General features: G+C 43.7%; 1 pseudogene; it reads left to right on the top strand.

Moving 5' to 3' along the window:
• Positions 1–332: 332 nt before the first annotated feature.
• LOC115118927 (leukocyte cell-derived chemotaxin 1-like) lies at positions 333–23,001 on the top strand (annotated as a pseudogene).
• The last annotated feature ends 18 nt before the right edge of the window (positions 23,002–23,019 follow it).

Raw genomic sequence — 23,019 nt, 5'->3', positions numbered from 1 at the left:
ACAGGCAAAAAGGTCAAAACCAGATTTTCTCCTATAGGTACCGAAGTGCAGACAGAATCAAGGTCAGGGCAGGCAGAGTCAAGGTCAGGGCAGGCAGGATGATCAGGCAGGCAGGAAAGTAGTCCAGAGTCAGGCAGGGGTCAGAACCGGGAAGACTATAAAAAGAGAATAGAAAAGGAGAACAGGAAAAACACCCTGGTTGACTTGACTAAACATACAAGACGAACTGGTACAGAGAGACAGGAAACACAGGGATAAATACACTGTGGAAAACAAGCGACACCTGGAGGGGGTGGAGAGAATCACAGGAACAGGTGAAACAGAATCAGGGCATGACAGAAACATACAGTTCGTCGGCTGCGAAGCCTCCTGTTGCTGTTGGTCGTCTCTTGAGATTTGGGGTTGTGACTCTTGTGTTTATGCTTTGCGGATCCATTGGAGCTTTTTACCTTTGGAAAGTCAGTGACAAAAATGTAAAACTTCATTTATCCTTCATGTGCCTCAATATGGGTCATTTTATTATGTCATTTACCATTTAAAATGCAGACTAGACGGGTAAATCTACCTTAACGTCAGGTGGGAGATTTTCGATGGTCTACCTGTACCCTGGGACCAAGTGGTATGCTGCAGTCTCTGCACCTTTTTCAGTGTCAAGCACAGTTAGAAAATCGAAAAATAGGACATCTTAGTTAACAAATCTCTGCATAATGTCTATCATTCATCATAAAATAACTATCTAATATAGCCTGTCAGTGGATGGTGTGTTGGACATTGGAAATTACATTTGGATTTGCCGGTCGGAATCTTATTAAACATCTGTTACACAATGACATTATTTCTATACCAACCTATTGAATTTCACATTAGAATCACATAGCTTTGATGTGAATATTTTGGGCATGTAACTCAGGCCTGGTGGTGGTGACTGTCTCATTAGAGATACTTGAATATTTATTTATGTAATAATGGGCTCACCTGTAGGGCAAAACATCTCAGGATAGATCCATGTCAAGGCCCTGCTGCCCTCCCTCTGAGACATTCTATTCAAATCAGCTATGTGATTGGACTACACATCATACGGTCTTTTAAGTGCTGCACAGGAGAACACAAGGAGGGAGGCAGTTTGAAGTATCGTGTCATGGCAGGACCTTGAAGTGAATATTAGAGCTAGAAAGCCTCCTGCCATATCTCCAGCTATTGTAATTGTAAAGGTTTGGGTTCTACAACTAGGGGTTTTGACCATGTGTAGTTGATAGCTGGCAAGTTAGATGCGTTTACTGTATGTATTATGCATAACCTTGAATATCCTTGTGACTGTAAAAATTGTGTGTCAATGGAAAGGTGGAGGAGGGGTCCATGGAAATCGATTACAATAATAATCTGGAAAGGTTCCGAACTGGGAGTGAGTAGAAATGACGAGGCGTTGGAGATTCATGACTTTCACACGGTGAAGTTGTCCTCTTATTCTCTCTTTGAAGTAGTTCAACTGAGAGTTGGCATGTGTAGCAAAGTTGTGAGCGTAAATACCCCATCTCTGTGACCCCTGATTCAGGGAATTACAGGAATTCAGTTGTCTGGAGGAGAGAAGCATTATATTAAATCTCAATTCAAAGCATTCCAGAGGTCAAGACACTCAACAAGGAGTCACTGATGTTTGACCTGGTACCTTGAGCTTTACTAAACTTAACTAACACATAATGTTATAACTGAACATATTACTAACTTTATGCAAAAGTATAGACCCCCCCCCCTTATGTTCTAGATACTCAAGGACATGTAATAATCCAGTAGTCGATTGGGCTTTACAGAAACAAATACATTTTGAAATGGAATGACATTTTAATGCCAATTGATAAGCATGTGGACATAATGTAGGAGTAATGGCCTGATGAGGTGTATTTCGCCCAGTCAGGAAGACTAAATAATGCCAGTGAAGTTTGACGAGAAGTCTCTGACCTGGGTAGCTGCTGACCGGCCATGAAGAACAGCAGCTACCTCAGCACCAAGATCCTGGACCTCTGTGGAGACCTGCCTATCTTCTGGCTCCAAACCACATATCCTAAAGGTCCCTCTCTCATGGCTCCTGCTATTCACATGGCTCAGTGATAGAATAAGAACCAGCACAAAGTCAGGAGATGTACTGTAGAACAGGAGTTTGTTGTTCTACAATGTGATAGAGATACAGTTGTTATATAACAAGATTATAGATTGTGATAGAGATATTCAGGTAACTGAGATTATAGATTGTGACAGAGGTATTCAGATAAATGAGATTATAGATTGTGATATAGATATTCAGGTAACTGAGATTATAGATTGTGATATAGATATTCAGATAACTGAGATTATAGATTGTGATAGAGATATTCAGGTAACTGAGATTATAGATTGTGATATAGATGTTCAGGTAACTGAGATTATAGATTGTGATATAGACATTCAGGTAACTGAGATTATAGATTGTGATGGAGATATCCATGTAACTGAGATTATAGATTATGATATAGATGTTCAGGTAACTGAGATTATAGATTGTGATATAGACATTCAGGTAACTGAGATTATAGATTGTGATGGAGATATCCATGTAACTGAGATTATAGATTATGATATAGATGTTCAGGTAACTGAGATTATAGATTGTGATATAGACATTCAGGTAACTGAGATTATAGATTGTGATGGAGATATCCATGTAACTGAGATTATAGAGATTCTGGAGCGGCGACTGAAACTGCGTTTTACACCACCATCAACAAAACACCAAATTATGTAATTTCTTATCAACAAATGATGTCGCATCCCTACAATAGAGTTCTAGACACTTGTAGAATCTATGGCAGGGTGCATTGAAGCTGTTCTGGTGGCCCAACGCCTTATTAAGAACCGTTATGTTGGTGTTTCCTTTCTTTTGGCAGTTATCTATAGTTATTATAGAATGAGATGTGACAGAATGTAAACTAGTGTCCTGTAGTTGTTATAGAATGAGATGTGATAGAATGTAAACTAGTGTCCTGTAGTTGTTATAGAATGAGATGTGATAGAATGTAAACTAGTGTCCTGTAGTTGTTATAGAATGAGATGTGATAGAATGTAAACTAGTGTCCTGTAGTTGTTATAGAATGAGATGTGATAGAATGTAAACTAGTTTCCTATAGTTGTTATAGAATGAGATGTGATAGAATGTAAACTAGTGTCCTGTAGTTGTTATAGAATGAGATGTGATAGAATGTAAACTAGTGTCCTGTAGTTGTTATAGAATGAGATGTGATAGAATGTAAACTAGTGTCCTGTAGTTGTTATAGAATGAGATGTGATAGAATGTAAACTAGTTTCCTATAGTTGTTATAGAATGAGATGTGATAGAATGTAAACTAGTGTCCTGTAGTTGTTATAGAATGAGATGTGACAGAATGTAAACTAGTGTCCTGTAGTTGTTATAGAATGAGATGTGACAGAATGTAAACTAGTGTCCTGTAGTTGTTATAGAATGAGATGTGACAGAATGTAAACTAGTGTCCTGTAGTTGTTATAGAATGAGATGTGATAGAATGTAAACTAGTGTCCTGTAGTTGTTATAGAATGAGATGTGACAGAATGTAAACTAGTGTCCTGTAGTTGTTATAGAATGAGATGTGACAGAATGTAAACTAGTGTCCTGTAGTTGTTATAGAATGAGATGTGATAGAATGTAAACTAGTGTCCTGTAGTTGTTATAGAATGAGATGTGATAGAATGTAAACTAGTTTCCTATAGTTGTTATAGAATGAGATGTGATAGAATGTAAACTAGTGTCCTGTAGTTGTTATAGAATGAGATGTGACAGAATGTAAACTAGTGTCCTGTAGTTGTTATAGAATGAGATGTGATAGAATGTAAACTAGTTTCCTGTAGTTGTTATAGAATGAGATGTGACAGAATGTAAACTAGTGTCCTGTAGTTGTTATAGAATGAGATGTGATAGAATGTAAACTAGTGTCCTGTAGTTGTTATAGAATGAGATGTGATAGAATGTAAACTAGTGTCCTGTAGTTGTTATAGAATGAGATGTGATAGAATGTAAACTAGTTTCCTGTAGTTGTTATAGAATGAGATGTGACAGAATGTAAACTAGTGTCCTGTAGTTATTATAGAATGAGATGTGATAGAATGTAAACTAGTTTCCTATAGTTGTTATAGAATGAGATGTGACAGAATGTAAACTAGTTTCCTGTAGTTGTTATAGAATGAGATGTGATAGAATGTAAACTAGTGTCCTGTAGTTGTTATAGAATGAGATGTGACAGAGATGTAAACTAGTGTCCTGTAGTTGTTATAGAATGAGATGTGACAGAATGTAAACTAGTGTCCTGTAGTTGTTATAGAATGAGATGTGATAGAATGTAAACTAGTGTCCTGTAGTTGTTATAGAATGAGATGTGACAGAGATGTAAACTAGTGTCCTGTAGTTGTTATAGAATGAGATGTGACAGAATGTAAACTAGTGTCCTGTAGTTGTTATAGAATGAGATGTGATAGAATGTAAACTAGTGTCCTGTAGTTGTTATAGAATGAGATGTGACAGAATGTAAACTAGTGTCCTGTAGTTGTTATAGAATGAGATGTGATAGAATGTAAACTAGTTTCCTGTAGTTGTTATAGAATGAGATGTGACAGAATGTAAACTAGTGTCCTGTAGTTGTTATAGAATGAGATGTGATAGAATGTAAACTAGTTTCCTGTAGTTATTATAGAATGAGATGTGACAGAATGTAAACTAGTGTCCTGTAGTTGTTATAGAATGAGATGTGACAGAGATGTGACGGGAGTGTTGTAGAACAGGGAATCCTCATTTACAGTAGAACTGTCCTGATCATCCACCTAATAGTAAACACAAACCAGTCAGTGAGCTGTAAACAGTATTTACATGCTTTTACCATTCCAATGTGTGTTTCAAAAGTTACTGAGACACCCTGAACACACTCAAGGTATTTGGAGACTTAAACAAAAGCCCCCTACTGTCTTACATTTAAAAAATAATCATGATCTTGAAATATGCAAGGAATCCTTGATATCGTTGTAACTAATTCAATTATTCAGCACGACTGAGCGAGACCGAGTGTATGTAGAATTGTGCTCGGAGGACATGTGTGGGTTCTAGTGGTTGTTGACCCAATACCCATGCCTCCTGTGGCTGCCTGGAACAGATGGAGAGAGGAGAACGAGAGACACACAGAGAGCCAAGCGTCAGTTTGATATGAAGGAGTTTGAGGCAGCTGCTGAGGAGAAGAACACAGTAAGTCATGCAGAGAATAGCACCTCCACAGAGGAGGAGGGGGAGGGGGAGGAGGAGGAGGCGGAGGAGGAGGGAGTGAGGAGGAGGGGGAGGAGGAGGAGGAGGAGGAGGAGGAGGGAGGAGGAGGAGGGGGAGGAGGAGGAGGAGGGGGAGGAGGAGGAGGAGGAGGAGGAGGAAGGGGAGGAGGAGGGGGAAGAGGATGAGGAGGAGGAGAAGGGGGAGGAGGAGGAGGAGGAGGGGGAGGAGGAGTCTGTGGGCTCATAAGCCACCGGCTCCACCTACAACCCAGAAAACCCTACCATGTAATAGTGGGAATACTGTATACGTTAAAGAGTTGTTTTCTTCAAGCTTTGATTTGATTACCCCCCCTCGGTTGTCTTTGTAAGACATAGTACTTCACTGAATGGTGAGTTTGGATGTCTGTGTGCTACAGTAAGTGATCTGTGCAAACCCACATTCAATGATCACACAATTTGTTGTAATTGGGTGTGTAGGTGTTAGATTGACAGCAGTAATCTAAAGTCACTAGCAGTAGGTGATAACAGACACCCCATGTTCATGGCCATGTGTTTCACAAACTGAAGTGAAAATCATTACCCCCTTAGCCACTGCACGTTGAATAAGGCACATTAGAACCGTGGGCTATGATTCAACTCGTTAGAGCTGTGGACTATCATTCAGCTTGTTAGAACTGTGGGCTATGATTCAACTCGTTAGAGCTGTGGACTATCATTCAGCTTGTTAGAAACCGTGGGCTATGATTCAACTCGTTAGAGCTGTGGACTATCATTCAGCTTGTTAGAACTGTGGGCTATGATTCAACTCGTTAGAGCTGTGGACTATCATTCAGCTTGTTAGAACCGTGGGCTATGATTCAACTCGTTAGAAACCTTGGGCTATGATTCAGCTCGTTAGAAACTGTGGGCTATGATTCAGCTCGTTAGAAACCGTGGGCTATGATTCAGCTCGTTAGAGCTGTGGGCTATGATTCAACTCGTTAGAAACCTTGGGCTATGATTCAACTCGTTAGAAACCTTGGGCTATGATTCAGCTCGTTAGAAACCGTGGGCTATGATTCAACTCGTTAGAAACCGTGGGCTATGATTCAACTCGTTAGAAACCTTGGGCTATGATTCAACTCGTTAGAAACCTTGGGCTATGATTCAGCTCGTTAGAAACCGTGGGCTATGATTCAACTCGTTAGAAACCGTGGGCTATGATTCAACTCGTTAGAAACCTTGGGCTATGATTCAGCTCGTTAGAAACCGTGGGCTATGATTCAGCTCGTTAGAAACCTTGGGCTATGATTCAGCTCGTTAGAAACCTTGGGCTATGATTCAACTCGTTAGACACCTTGGGCTATGATTCAACTCGTTAGAACCGTGGGCTATGATTCAACTCGTTAGAACCGTGGGCTATGATTCAGCTCGTTATAACCGTGGGCTATGATTCAGCTCGTTAGAAACCTTGGGCTATGATTCAACTCGTTAGAACCGTGGGCCATGATTCAACTCATTAGAACCGTGGGCTATGATTCAACTCGTTAGAAACCTTGGGCTATGATTCAACTCATTAGAAACATGGGATATGATTCAGATCATTAGAAACCTTGGGCTATGATTCAGCTCGTTAGAACCGTGGGCTATGATTCAGCTCGTTAGAACCGTGGGCTATGATTCAACTCGTTAGAAACCTTGGGCTATGATTCAGCTCGTTAGAACCGTGGGATTTTAATCAGCTCGTTAGAACCGTGGGCTATAATTCTGCTCGTTAGAACCGTGGGCTATGATACAACTCATTAGAACCGTGGGCTATGCCTAAAAGAGGATTGTTGGAAAACTGAAAAGAAACGAGGTGCTGTATATCAAGTTCACGTGAAAACATCAAGCAGAAACATAAATAATTTCCCCTCTCACTCCACAGCGCGATCGGGGGCGAGAGGAGGGTGCCGTGACCTTTGACCCCATGCTAGACCACCAGGGGATTTTCTGCTCAGAGTGTCGACACAGCTACACCCACTGCCAGAGGATATGCGAACCCTTGGGCTACAACCACAGAGGCTGCCAGGTATCTTACCGAGATATTCTGCCTTGCCGCTGGTGGGTGGCGTGCATGTTAGGGGTTGTGTCAGTAGTACACGCCCACTTTCTCAAGCCTAATTCACCAAAGGTCTTAAAGGTCATGTTCTGTAAGCAACAATGTCATTTATATGCAGATATTTATTGTATAACTTTGTATTTGGTTACAAATACCGGATAGAGGCAGGTGAGTTCTGTTCCTTAGGACGAAACAGGGACTACAGCTCATGATTTAATAAGAAAAACACCAGTTAAGACACATTTCCACCTGGACCCTTGAGGCGATGTTTAACATATACAGCACGTATACCTTCTCAGCAGGCAATACTTCTCTGCAGGCAATACTGTACTTCTCTGCCGGCAATACTTCTCTGATGGCAATACTTCTCTGCAGGCAATACTGTACTTCTCTGCCGGCAATACTTCTCTGCTGGTAATACTTCTCTGCAGGCAATACTGTACTTCTCTGCCGGCAATACTTCTCTGCTGGCAATACTTCTCAGCAGGCAATACTTCTCTGCAGGCAATACTGTACTTCTCTGCCGGCAATACTTCTCTGCTGGCAATAATTCTCTGCAGGCAATACTGTACTTCTATGCTGGCAATACTTCTCTGCAGGCAATACTGTACTTCTCTGCCGGCAATACTTCTCTGCTGGCAATACTTCTCTGCAGGCAATACTGTACTTCTCTGCTGGCAATACTTCTCTGCAGGCAATACTGTACTTCTCTGCCGGCAATACTTCTCTGCAGGCAATACTGTACTTCTCTGCTGGCAATACTTCTCTGCAGGCAATACTGTACTTCTCTGCTGGCAATACTTCTCTGCAGGCAATACTGTACTTCTCTGCCGGCAATACTTCTCTGCTGGCAATACTTCTCTGCAGGCAATACTGTACTTCTCTGCCGGCAATACTTCTCTGCTGGCAATACTTCTCTGCAGGCAATACTGTACTTCTCTGCTGGCAATACTTCTCTGCTGGCAATACTTCTCAGCAGGCAATACTTCTCTGCAGGCAATACTGTACTTCTCTGCCGGCAATACTTCTCTGCTGGCAATAATTCTCTGAAGGCAATACTGTACTTCTATGCTGGCAATACTTCTCTGCAGGCAATACTGTACATCTCTGCCGGCAATACTTCTCTGCAGGCAATACTGTACTTCTACATTTACATTTACATTTAAGTCATTTAGCAGACGCTCTTATCCAGAGCGACTTACAAATTGGTGCATTCACCTTATGACATCCAGTGGAGCAGCCACTTTACAATAGTGCATCTAAATCTTTTAAGGGGGGGTGAGAAGGATTACTTTATCCTATCCTAGGTATTCCTTAAAGAGGTGGGGTTTCAGGTGTCTCCGGAAGGTGGTGATTGACTCCGCTGTCCTGGCGTCCTGGGAGTTTGTTCCACCATTGGGGGGCCAGAGCAGCGAACAGTTTTGACTGGGCTGAGCGGGAACTGTACTTCCTCAGTGGTAGGGAGGCGAGCAGGCCAGAGGTGGATGAACGCAGTGCCCTTGTTTGGGTGTAGGGCCTGATCAGAGCCTGGAGGTACTGAGGTGCCGTTCCCCTCACAGCTCCGTAGGCAAGCACCATGGTCTTGTAGCGGATGCGAGCTTCAACTGGAAGCCAGTGGAGAGAGCGGAGGAGCGGGGTGACGTGAGAGAACTTGGGAAGGTTGAACACCAGACGGGCTGCGGCGTTCTGGATGAGTTGTAGGGGTTTAATGGCACAGGCAGGGAGCCCAGCCAACAGCGAGTTGCAGTAATCCAGACGGGAGATGACAAGTGCCTGGATTAGGACCTGCGCCGCTTCCTGTGTGAGGCAGGGTCGTACTCTGCGGATGTTGTAGAGCATGAACCTACAGGAACGGGCCACCGCCTTGATGTTAGTTGAGAACGACAGGGTGTTGTCCAGGATCACGCCAAGGTTCTTAGCGCTCTGGGAGGAGGACACAGTGGAGTTGTCAACCGTGATGGCGAGATCATGGAACGGGCAGTCCTTCCCGGGAGGAAGAGCAGCTCCGTCTTGCCGAGGTTCAGCTTGAGGTGGTGATCCGTCATCCACACTGATATGTCTGCCAGACATGCAGAGATGCGATTCGCCACCTGGTCATCAGAAGGGGGAAAGGAGAAGATTAATTGTGTGTCGTCTGCATAGCAATGATAGGAGAGACCATGTGAGGTTATGACAGAGCCAAGTGACTTGGTGTATAGCGAGAATAGGAGAGGGCCTAGAACAGAGCCCTGGGGGACACCAGTGGTGAGAGCACGTGGTGAGGAGACGGATTCTCGCCACGCCACCTGGTAGGAGCGACCTGTCAGGTAGGACCGCACCGGAGATGCCCAACTCGGAGAGGGTAGAGAGGAGGATCTGATGGTTCACAGTATCGAAGGCAGCCGATAGGTCTAGAAGGATGAGAGCAGAGGAGAGAGAGTTAGCTTTAGCAGAGCGGAGCGCCTCCGTGATACAGAGAAGAGCAGTCTCAGTTGAATGACTAGTCTTGAAACCTGACTGATTTGGATCAAGAAGGTCATTCTGAGAGAGATAGCGGGAGAGCTGGCCAAGGATGGCACGTTCAAGGGTTTTGGAGAGAAAAGAAAGAAGGGATACTGGTCTGTAGTTGTTGACATCGGAGGGATCGAGTGTAGGTTTTTTCAGAAGGGGTGCAACTCTCGCTCTCTTGAAGACGGAAGGGACGTAGCCAGCGGTCAGGGATGAGTTGATGAGCGAGGTGAGGTAATGGAGAAGGTCTCCGGAAATGGTCTGGAGAAGAGAGGAGGGGATAGGGTCAAGCGGGCAGGTTGTTGGGCGGCCGGCCGTCACAAGACGCGAGATTTCATCTGGAGAGAGAGGGGAGAAAGAGGTCAGAGCACAGGGTAGGGCAGTGTGAGCAGAACCAGCGGTGTCGTTTGACTTAGCAAACGAGGATCGGATGTCGTCGACCTTCTTTTCAAAATGGTTGACGAAGTCATCTGCAGAGAGAGGAGGGGGGGGGAGGGGATTCAGGAGGGAGGAGAAGGTGGCAAAGAGCTTCCTAGGGTTAGAGGCAGATGCTTGGAATTTAGAGTGGTAGAAAGTGGCTTTAGCAGCAGTGACAGAAGAGGAAAATGTAGAGAGGAGGGAGTGAAAGGATGCCAGGTCCGCAGGGAGGCGAGTTTTCCTCCATTTCCGCTCGGCTGCCCGGAGCCCTGTTCTCTGAGCTCGCAATGAGTCGTCGAGCCACGGAGCGGGAGGGGAGGACCGAGCCGGCCTGGAGGATAGGGGACATAGAGAGTCAAAGGATGCAGAAAGGGGAGGAGAGGAGGGTTGAGGAGGCAGAATCAGGAGATAGGTTGGAGAAGGTTTGAGCAGAGGGAAGAGATGATAGGATGGAAGAGGAGAGAGTAGCGGGGAGAGAGAGCGAAGGTTGGGACGGCGCGATACCATCCGAGTAGGGGCAGTGTGGGAAGTGTTGGATGAGAGCGAGAGGGAAAAGGATACAAGGTAGTGGTCGGAGACTTGGAGGGGAGTTGCAATGAGGTTAGTGGAAGAACAGCATCTAGTAAAGATGAGGTCGAGCGTATTGCCTGCCTTGTGAGTAGGGGGAAGGTGAGAGGAAGAGGTCAAAAGAGGAGAGGAGTGGAAAGAAGGAGGCAGAGAGGAATGAGTCAAAGGTAGACGTGGGGAGGTTAAAGTCGCCCAGAACTGTGAGAGGTGAGCCGTCCTCAGGAAAGGAGCTTATCAAGGCATCAAGCTCATTGATGAACTCTCCGAGGGAACCTGGAGGGCGATAAATGATAAGGATGTTAAGCTTGAAAGGGCTGGTAACTGTGACAGCATGGAATTCAAAGGAGGCGATAGACAGATGGGTAAGGGGAGAAAGAGAGAATGACCACTTGGGAGAGATGAGGATCCCGGTGCCACCACCCCGCTGACCAGAAGCTCTCGGGTGTGCGAGAACACGTGGGCGGACGAAGAGAGAGCAGTAGGAGTAGCGGTGTTGTCTGTGGTGATCCATGTTTCCGTCAGTGCCAAGAAGTCGAGGGGCTGGAGGGAGGCATAGGCTGAGATGAACTCTGCCTTGTTGGCCGCAGATCGGCAGTTCCAGAGGCTACCGGAGACCTGGAACTCCACGTGGGTCGTGCGCGCTGGGACCACCAGATTAGGGTGGCCGCGGCCACGCGGTGTGGAGCGTTTGTATGGTCTGTGCAGAGAGGAGAGAACAGGGATAGACAGACACATAGTTGACATGCTACAGAAGAGGCTACGCTAATGCAAAGGAGATTGGAATGACAAGTGGACTACACGTCTCGAATGTTCAGAAAGTTGAGCTTACGTAGCAAGAATCTTATTGACTAAAATGATTAAAAATGATACAGTACTGCTGAAGTAGGCTAGGTGGCAGTGGCTGCGTTGTTGACTTTGTAGGCTAGCTGGCAGTGGCTGCGTTGTTGATTACATTACGTTGCGTTAAAAGAACGACAATAGCTGGCTAGGTAACCTAGAAAATCGCTCTAGACTACACAATTATCTTTGATACAGAGACGGCTATGTAGCTAGCTATGTAGCTAGCTACGATCAAACAAATCAAACCGTTGTACTGTATTGAAATGAAATGAAAATGTGATACTACCTGTGGAGCGAGGCGGAATGCGACCGGGTTGTTGAGTTCTAATCGGTAGACGTTGGCTAGCTGTTAGTTAGCTAGCAGTGTCTCCTACGTTAAGGACGACAAATAGCTGGCTGCGTTGTTGATTCAGGGGCTAGCTGGCTAGCTAGCTAGCAGTGTTGATTACGTTACGTTGCGTTAAAAGAACGACAATAGCTGGCTAGGTAACCTAGAAAATCGCTCTAGACTACACAATTATCTACACAATTATCTTTGACACAGAGACGGCTATGTAGCTAGCTATGTAGACGGTGGGCGTTAGCTAGCTGGCTAGCTGCTGGGCAGATACGTTAGGACGACGAAATACGATAATTACGCAATTATCTTTGATACAAAGACGGCTATGTAGCTAGCTAAGAAGAAATTGCTAAGATTAGACAAATCAAACCGTTGTACTATAATGAAATGTAATGAAATGTAATGAAAAGTTATACTACCTGCAGACCGAAGTGCAGACCGAAGTGCGGATGCGACTGCTCGCTCCAACCCGGAAGTAGCAATACTTCTCTGCAGGCAATACTGTACTTCTCTGCTGGCAATACTTCTCTGCAGGCAATGCTGTACTTCTCTGCTGGCAATACTTCTCTGCAGACAATACTGTACTTCTTTGCCGGCAATACTTCTCTGCAGACAATACTGTACTTCTCTGCAGGCAATACTTCACTGCAGGCAATACTTCTCTGCCGGCAATACTTCTCTGCAGGCAATACTTCTCTGCCGGCAATACTTCTCTGCAGGCAATACTTCTCTGCAGGCAATACTTCTTTTCTCTGCAGGCAATACTTGAAAAAAAAAACATAAAAACAAATGTAGCACAGCAGTTTGCAGCTTTTGATTTAGAAATAAACATACCTTGTTTCTTTCTTCCCCTTTCAATATATTTTCAGTAAACAAAGCCTACCAATACTTTTTTTCTGCACAGCGCTGTATTTTATGGAATGTATGGAAATGAATACAGTGATCTGTATAAATTCTTAAAGAAGATAATGTACAGTTTCTATGACTGATACGGTTATGATGTAATGTTACCCCTGGTACTTAGTACAGTACATAGTGATTTTCATGTCGATCTATTCATTCAATGTCTGTTCTGTTTCCTCAGCAGTACGGGGCCCTGCAGTTAAAACTGATGTGACAGCAATGGTTACCACAATTCCCATCACAATTCAGCACCAGGTTGAAGGCAATGTAATTTGTGCACGTTGACATCTTCGTTGATGTGAACTAATGTGAAATGGGTGTCAGGGCAACCACGAGGACATTTGAGTAAAAATGACATTTCAGTAGAAACAACAGGAGAAAGGCATGGAGGGAGGTTAAGCAACCACATAACATGATCACAACGTCCAAAACATTTCCCCACCGCAACCAAGATTGGAATACATCTTAAATGTTTCCCCATCTGGAAATGAAAGGAAATCAGATCAGCCTATCTAAAAGCCATACGTCACCTTCCTAGATAATTGAAAAGGAACACACTGAGATCGAGTCGATGTCACACGGGACGATCCCTGCCTGTCAAATTGCAACAGATGTGAAATTCCATCAGATTTGTCTGTAAAGCGCCCATTGAAAGCATGTAGCAGTGTAAATACGAAAACAAAGAGATGCTTGTCTTGGTGCAGAGGTCTTTCCTGTTTTTTTTCTCCTTCTTTTTTCAGGGGGGGGGGGGCGAGGTGCTTATCACATCTGCAGTGCCCCTGCGCCTCCGTAGGCTATACAATATTAATCCCCCTCCCACGTCTGCAGATGCACTTAAAGGAAGGTGACATGCATGACATATCCAGGACCTCCTGATGGCTCGTGTTCTGGAGTGCAACCTCTAAGAGAGGCCCCAAGTACCCTGAAGTGATGTAAATTTGCAGAGGGAGTCCAATTTCCATCACTGTGCTGTCACTGCCAAGGTCATTAAACTAAATCAACTCGCCGTGTGTCACATAGCTCCCATTTTAAAGTCCCCTCAATAATGGAGCTATACTTGTACTGCAGATTGCAGAACACTATTGAATCCCTGACCTGACAGCACCAAGGAGCAAGATTAGCCTCGGCTATTTCATCTCTTGGAAATCACAGCCAGAAAAGTGCGTATGAATATGAGGTTACCATAAAATAATAAATTTATCATTTTGACACTATTGGATGTCAGAATGATATGAACTTTAGTAAAAGACTCTGTCAGATCTACTCTATATGGAACTTACGTCATTGAAGGTCAATTAAGAAGATCCTGTACACTGAAGGCTGCTACTGTCAACCTTGCACAGTGTGGATATATCATCGTTAATGAAACGACACGAGGGAAAACATTCTGACTCCATAGACAGCCAGAGAAGAAGACAGGAAATACTACCACAAGAAAAAAAGAAAAGAAAAAAAGCATTTATCCTGAGAGAAATCCATTGCCCAGAACAACAGAAGTTATGGTATCCTCGGGCCGCGTTCTAAGAAACTAGTTTTCTTTCACCCCCTTAGAAGAGAAATGTACTGCTGTAGAGGAGAAAGAGATGAATGTGTTGGAGGAGCAGCAGCCCCAGTTTGAGACAGTGGGGCCTTTTTGGTTGTTGTCTCCCCTCTGGAGCCATGCTTACCCAGGGAGCCCTTCAGGCCAGGGAACAAACAGGCCTCTGTGAACACTGACCCACTGTGCCCAGCAGCCAGACAGCAAACCTCCCCTCCCATGTTAATGGAAACCATAGACACAGAGTCCACCGCAGCCCAGGGACGGAGGGTGCCAGGCTTTTCTTGCATCCACCTGCACTTTGGTTATCGCCCATCAAAACAAGGACAGGCTGACAGGGTTTTGACTGCAGCCATGTGACACCACCAGACCGCAAACTCAAAATGTCTCTTTTTTTTCTTTCATTCACAGGTATTCACAGACACCTATATACCTCAATGTAGTATAATGTAGACACTTTAGCCTAGTAACAATTTTATTTGATACATGTGGTCTTAATTATCAAGCTTCTCCACTTTCGGGGAATTAGCAGTGAATATATTTTGGTTTATCTGTGGGACATGGCTTCCTACCTTTCGATGAAATTACGTTGAACCAACGTGAAATAGATGTTGAACTGAAGTCTGTGCCCAGTGGGTTGTTGTCGCGTCTAACACATTAGTAGCGCAAGCCACTCTGGCAGGCATTCACTGCATTTGATTGCATGCTTGCCATTACATCCAGACGTGAACAGAATAAGCGGTAGTGACAGTCCGTTTTGCACCTAACCCAGTACACAGAAAACCTTTTACATCTGCTCATTATGTTTACCCACGAGAGAGCACTGAAATACTTTCATTGTTAGTTGCATTTTCAGAAAAAGAGCCCTAACATGACTTAATTTTTTTTGCCATGGCAACATCCGCATCTAGACGTTACTTTTATTTTGTCTGGTATGGTGAGAATGAGCCTGGTTTTGGTACATGGATTAAAAGCTTTTTAATCCCACGGTTGAGTGACCACTAGCAGCTCTGCCTAGTGATCTGGCTCTCCCTGCTGTTTGCAGGTTTCTCTGAAGTTTTCCTGCATTAGGCTGTAGTGGCAGCCTTCTCACTGTTTTAGCATGCAAGGCCCAAATGCCTATTAATTAAATGCCTGCTGGTTCTGTACAAGAAGTCTTGCCTTGTTAATTCCAGTCCATTCAAACTGTATATTTCTTATCAAAGATCTGCTCGCATCCAACAATTTTTTAAATTTTTTAATGAAATGCTGCCATGATGCTGGGTGCCAGCCTCTCTCTGTCTAATCTAATCAAATCAAATTGTATTTGTCACATGAATACAACAGGTGTAGACCTTGCCGTAAAATGCTTACTTTACAAGCCTTTAACCAACAATGCAGTTCAAGAAATAGAGTTAAGAAAATATTTAAAACTAAATCATCTGAAGTAAAAAAGTTAATAATTGAGGCTATATACAGTAACAGTACCGAGTCTATGTGCGGAGGTACAGGTTAGTCAAGGTAATTGAGGCTATATACAGTAACAGTACCGAGTCTATGTGCGGAGGTACAGGTTAGTCAAGGTAATTGAGGCTATATACAGTAACAGTACCGAGTCTATGTGCGGAGGTACAGGTTAGTCAAGGTAATTGAGGCTATATACAGTAACAGTACCGAGTCTATGTGCGGAGGTACAGGTTAGTCAAGGTAATTGAGGCTATATACAGTAACAGTACCGAGTCTATGTGCGGAGGTACAGGTTAGTCAAGGTAATTGAGGCTATATACAGTAACAGTACCAGGTTAGTCAAGGTAATTGAGTCTATGTGCGGAGGTACAGGTTAGTCAAGGTAATTGAGGCTATATACAGTAACAGTACCGAGTCTATGTGCGGAGGTACAGGTTAGTCAAGGTAATTGAGGCTATATACAGTAACAGTACGAGTCTATGTGCGGAGGTACAGGTTAGTCAAGGTAATTGAGGCTATATACAGTAACAGTACCGAGTCTATGTGCGGAGGTACAGGTTAGTCAAGGTAATTGAGGCTATATACAGTAACAGTACCGAGTCTATGTGCGGAGGTACAGGTTAGTCAAGGTAATTGAGGCTATATACAGTAACAGTACCGAGTCTATGTGCGGAGGTACAGGTTAGTCAAGGTAATTGAGGCTATATACAGTAACAGTACCGAGTCTATGTGCGGAGGTACAGGTTAGTCAAGGTAATTGAGGCTATATACAGGGGGTAACAGTACCGAGTCTATGTGCGGAGGTACAGGTTAGTCAAGGTAATTGAGGTAATATGTACATGTAGGTAGGGGTAAAGTGACTCTGCGTAGATAATAAACAGGTTAGTTGAGGTAATTGAGGTCATATGTACATGTAGGTAGGGGTAAAGTGACTCTGCATAGATAATAGACAGGTTAGTTGAGGTAATTGAGGTCATATGTACATGTAGGTAGGGGTAAAGTGACTCTGCATAGATAATAAACAGGTTAGTTGAGGTAATTGAGGTCATTTGTACATGTAGGTAGGGGTGAAGTGACTATGCATAGATAATAAACAGGTTAGTTGAGGTAATTGAGGTCATATGTACATGTAGGTAGGGGTGAAGTGACTCTGCATAGATAATAAACAGGTAATTGAGGTCATATGTACATGTAGGTAGGGGTAAATTGACTATGCATAGATAATAAACAGGTAATTGAGGTCATATGTACATGTAGGTAGGGGTGAAGTGACTATGCATAGATAATAAACAGGTAATTGAGGTCATATGTACATGTAGGTAGGGGTGAAGTGACTATGCATAGATAATAAACAGGTAATTGAGGTCATATGTACATGTAGGTAGGGGTGAAGTGACTCTGCGTAGATAATAAACAACCTCTCTGTTTATTGAATGAGGTTGCATCTATAGTGTACTTGTTTTACTTAAATGTCTACACCTGTGTGTAGGTGGAGTGTAGGTGTATTCAGACTATTATAGAGGACTGTATGATTGTTTATTGTTGGGGACAACAAGAGCGATGTTTAGTCTGGTGAGAGTTTCCATATTACGTCTGATTACAGAGAAAGCCACAATGACAGAGGTGTGTTTTCTTCATTATACAGAGAGTGAGGGTATCACGTTTGAGGTAAGACCCAGATGCAGACAACGTTGAATTAACCACAGTTTAGTCATCCAACAGGGACAGGCAAAAGACAGGTCAATGACAGGCAGAGGTCAGTAATCCAGACAGGTGGGGAAAAGGTACCGGACGACAGGCTCAGGGTCAGTGTAGGCAGAGGTCAGTAATACAGACAGGTGGGGAAAAGGTACCGGACGACAGGCTCAGGGTCAGTGTAGGCAGAGGTCAGTAATACAGACAGGTGGGGCAAAGGTACCGGGCGACAGGCTCAGGGTCAGTGTAGACAGAGGTCAGTAATCCAGACAGGTGGGGAAAAGGTACCGGACGACAGGCTCAGGGTCAGTGTAGACAGGGGTCAGTAATCCAGACAGGTGGGGAAAAGGTACCGGGCGACAGGGTCAGGGTCAGTGTAGGCAGAGGTCAGTAATACAGACAGGTGGGGCAAAAGACAGGTGGGGCCGGGCGACAGGCTCAGGGTCAGGGTCAGTGTAGGCAGAGGTCAGTAATACAGACAGGTGGGGCAAGGGGTAGGCAGAGGTCAGCAGACAGGTGGGGCTCAGGGTCAGGGTCAGTGTAGGCAGAGGTCAGTAATACAGACAGGTGGGGCAAAGGTACCGGGGACAGGCTCAGGGTCAGTGTAGGCAGAGGTCTCAGACAGGTGGGGCAAAGGTACCGGGCGACAGGCTCAGGGTCAGTGTAGACAGAGGTCAGTAATACAGACAGGTGGGGCAAAGGTACCGGGCGACAGGCTCAGGGTCAGTGTAGGCAGAGGTCAGTAATACAGACAGGTGGGGAAAAGGTACCGGGCGACAGGCTCAGGGTCAGTGTAGGCAGAGGTCAGTAATACAGACAGGTGGGGAAAAGGTACCGGACGACAGGCTCAGGGTCAGTGTAGACAGGGGTCAGTAATCCAGACAGGTGGGGCAAAGGTACCGGGCGACAGGCTCAGGGTCAGTGTATGCTGAAAAGGTCAAAACCGGGAAAACTAGAGAACAGGAACAATAAAGAGACATGAACAGAGGGAAAACCACTGGTAGGCTTGATGAAACAAAACAAACTGGCAACAGACAAAACAGAGAACACAGGTATAAATACACAGGGGATAATGGAGAAGATGGGTGACACCTGGAGGGGGTGGAGACAATCACAAGACAGGTGAAGCAGATCAGGGTGTGACAGAGGGATTGTATAGACCTGATTTGAGAAAGGTTTACCACCCCTAAGGACAGACACTTCCTGCTTCCTGTCCCCCTAATGGACTTCCTGCTTCCTGTCCCCCTACTGGACTTGTACCTTGTTAGTACAAAAACACCCCCCAACCCCCGGCCCATGTTGCCTCCAATTCTTTCCGCAGTTGTGTCAAGTTGGCTGGATGTCCCTTGGGTGGTCGGCCATTCTTGATACACACGGGAAACTGTTGAACGTGAAAAATCCTGCAGCGTTGCAGTTCTTGACACAAACCGGTGCGCCTGGCATCTACTACCATACCCTGTTCAAAGACACTCTTGTCCATTCACCCTCTGAATGGCACACATACACAATCCATGTCTCAATTGTCTCAGGGCTTAAACATCCTTCTTTAACCTGTCTCATCCCCTTCATCTACACTGATTGGTGGATTTAACCTGTCTCCTCCCCTTCATCTACACTGATTGGTGGATTTAACCTGTCTCATCCCCTTCATTTACACAAATTGAAGTGACTTTAACAAGTGACATCAATAACGGATCATAGATTTCTCCTGGATTCACCTGGTCAGTCTGCCATGGTCACTCTGCCATGGTCAGTCTGCCATGGCCAGTCTATGTCAGTCTAATGTTTTGTACACTCAGTGGATATTATACAATGGGGTTGTTTCTCAAGCTTTCCCAATGTGTTTGCAGAAACCTTTCCACTGGTTTTGTACTCATGTTCTAAACGCACTTTAGCAGAGCAATAGATATCTCAAGGTACAAATCAAAACTTCACATGTCAAACTGTGAAGCTAGAAGGAAGTTCATTCACACAAATATCAAGAGGCTTTACAACATGAAAGCAGAAGTTGTCCAAAGCGTTGCTGGGAGTACTGACAAAGTTTATGAAGAAGAAAGTGAATGTGTTTTTAATCCTGTGCAGCACGTGCAACAATGAGAGGCTGAGTGCTTAGATATGCCACCCCTGGGGCAGGTGCTATACTTAAGTCTTACAACAGCCTCATTATCGCCTTCCACTCACATCAGGTCCTAGCAGCAGTTTGTCACAGACAGACTCCTCTCTGCCTGCCAGTAGGCATCAGACCAATACTCCTTCAACACTACTGTACATAATTACCATATGGACAGCATTTTGAGCCAGACTGAAGACTAAAAAGCCCTCCAGGCAGATTCCCTAGATAACAAAATGAATATTTTATCTAATTTCCATCTAATTTGCACCAAATTATTATACAGAAGTGAAATTTGTAATTAATTTATAGAACAGATCAAACACAGGTTCATACTTTGATTTTTTGGAGGGGGAGCTGTTATTTTGATGCTTTTAATCTCCTCTGCGTTTCACAGCATCTCTATATATAATCAAGCACTATTATAAAACATGCTGCAAATGAATAGCTGTCAGCACACATAGAATGCTTGTCTGGGTTGTGAAAGCAGTTCCATGGAGATGTCCCCTTTACCTGCCACCCAACTGATTAATTAATTTCACACTGTTAATTAAATCCACAGTCTGGGGAGTCTCGGCGCCACCCTGGGAAACCATATCTGGGTCTTGTGTGCACAGATATTACTTAGGGAAGGTCTGAGACAACTGCTCTCTCTGTCTCTCTCAGAAGTTGACACTGACGTTACCGTCTCTGAGGACGAAAGACCATGATGTGTCTCAATGTCATCTGCCAGTCATGGCAACACACTGCAGGGAACAGGACAGGACCACACCATTTTACTGTGACAGGACAAGGTCCAACAATAATTGACAACAAGAGAATATGAGAGAAAAGTGGGAATCTGATACAAAATACAAAGTTAACCAATTTATTTTCAAAATAACCCGTAGATGATTATAAAACATACTGTATATAGAAAGAAAAACCCTTTCACACCGTGCATTGTCCAAGTATAGCCGGTTATTTTAAATGTCTAAGTATAGCCAGTTATTTTAGATGTCCAAGTATAGCCGGTTATTTTAGATGTCTAAGTATAGCCGGTTATTTTAGATGTCTAAGTATAGCCAGTTATTTTAGATGTCCAAGTATAGCCGGTTATTTTAGACGTCTAAGTATAGCCAGTTATTTTAGATGTCTAAGTATAGCTGGTTATTTGAAATGCCTAAGTATAGCCGGTTATTTTAAATATCTAAGTATAGCCAGTTATTTTAGATGTCTAAGTATAGCCAGTTATTTTAGATGTCTAAGTATAGCCGGTTATTTTAGATGTCTAAGTATAGCCGGTTATTTTAGATGTCTAAGTATAGCCAGTTATTTTAAATGCCTAAGTATAGCCGGTTATTTTAAATGTCTAAGTATAGCCGGTTATTTTAGATGTCTAAATATAGCTGTTTATTTTAGATGTCTAAGTATAGCCAGTTATTTTAGATGTCTAAGTATAGCCGGTTATTTTAGATGTCTAAGTATAACTGGTTATTTTAGATGTTTTGTGTGATATTCAAATCAGATCAGTTGCTTTTCCAGATTGTCTCCGAGATCAAAACAACACGCATTGGTTCTGTTCTAAAGGAGTTTTCCATGACCCCGGTGTCTGGGCACCCGCATCACCATGACCCCGGTGTCTGGGCACCCGCATCACCATGACCCCGGTGTCTGGGCACCCGCATCACCATGACCCCGGTGTCTGGGCACCCGCATCACCATGACCCCGGTGTCTGGGCACCCGCATCACCATGTGTTCCAGGCTGGCAAAGCACTACAGCAGCTCCAACGTGACAACAGAAGATGCAGTGCAGGAGTCTAACACAGCAGATATCAAAGCAGTGTGGTTTGGAAGGTACACTTCCCCCCTCTTCCCTTTATTCACGACTAGGAACATACACTATGCTAATCATGACTGTAATGCACAGATTGAATAGGATGTTCAAATGAGCCTGTAATTACATAATGATGACATCATTTAGGAGATTATTAATATTTTTATTTTATTTTACTAGGCAAGTCAGTTAAGAACAAATTCTTATTTTCAATGACGGCCTAGGAACAGTGGGTTAACTGCCTGTTCAGGGGCAGAACGACCTTGTCAGCTCAGGGGTTTGAACTTGCAACCTTCCGGTTACTAGTCCAACACTCTAACCACTAGGCTACCCTTCCTCCTTTGCCTTATGCTGATGTTTGGTGAGAATTGATCTGTTTTCCATTTCAACGGGGATTTTGTAAGTCTCTGCGTTGAGATTGATTCAGTTCAGTCCGTCAGTGGTTGATGTGTGGAAAATGGGCAGAGACGAGAGGCAAAGGAGGAAACTATGTTGTGTTCTGACACTCATGAAGAAGAAAGAAATGGTGATGACAACCACATGTAACGTATAAATAGGAATGTATTTGACGTTTACATTCATTAAAAGATCTAAAGAACAAAAAACAAGAAACTGTATGGGACCATAAGAGTGACTTCTAGCAATATCTTACCTAAATCAAATGCATTATCCCATTATTTGATTCACGGATGCTGTTTAATATGTCTGGCTATAAATCATCATATCGCCAAAAACAGAAAGGAAAATGCAATTAATTGACATCCTTATAAATCATTCCCATACTGTACATACAGTCAGGTAGAGTTACAGTACAGAAACTATCGTACAGAGCATTATTATATTCCATTACAATGATCTGGCCCTGACAAAGAATTACGATATTTTCATAACAGGTTGAAAGTCAGCTTCTCTCTCTAGAAGGCTTCCTTCTATACGTTACGGGGTGGAATATAATTCCTCCCTAAAATAGTTCACTAGATTGATAAGGTATTGGACGGAAGAAAGACTTCCTATCTGTGCTTGCCTTGTCCTGTGACAGGACCCATCAGGTGCTCAGCTCTTCCCTCACCCCTCCTTCTGACCCCATTCTGTCATCTCGGTTTCCTTATTTTCCACTCGCAGGTCTTTTATAAAAGTGTCTCCGTTCATTACACATCTAACAATGCATTACAAATAGGCTACCATCAATCAGTCGTTCAGCGGTGAAGGCAGAATCCACTGGTGTCTCCGAAGCGATAGGTTTAGGAACTAAAGGTGCGAGATGTGAGAGGACGGCTTTCTCTCAGAGAGACGGAAATATACATTTGTGTCCTAATAATTTGTCATGCCCTCTCTGACACAGTTTTGATAATGAATAGGAGAACTAATTTGGTTATAAGCTCTTTCAAAATTCTCATTAAATTTCTTCTTAAAAAAACAACAACTAATCAGTATTTCTATGTAATTGGGTAATCTCTTTACAGGTGGTAAGAGCGTGTAATGCTGGAT

Source organism: Oncorhynchus nerka, linkage group LG3 (genome assembly GCF_034236695.1).
Source record: "Oncorhynchus nerka isolate Pitt River linkage group LG3, Oner_Uvic_2.0, whole genome shotgun sequence".
Taxonomy (NCBI): domain Eukaryota; kingdom Metazoa; phylum Chordata; class Actinopteri; order Salmoniformes; family Salmonidae; genus Oncorhynchus; species Oncorhynchus nerka.
Note: the sequence above shows the minus strand (reverse complement) of the source record. Positions and strands in the feature narration are given on the sequence as shown.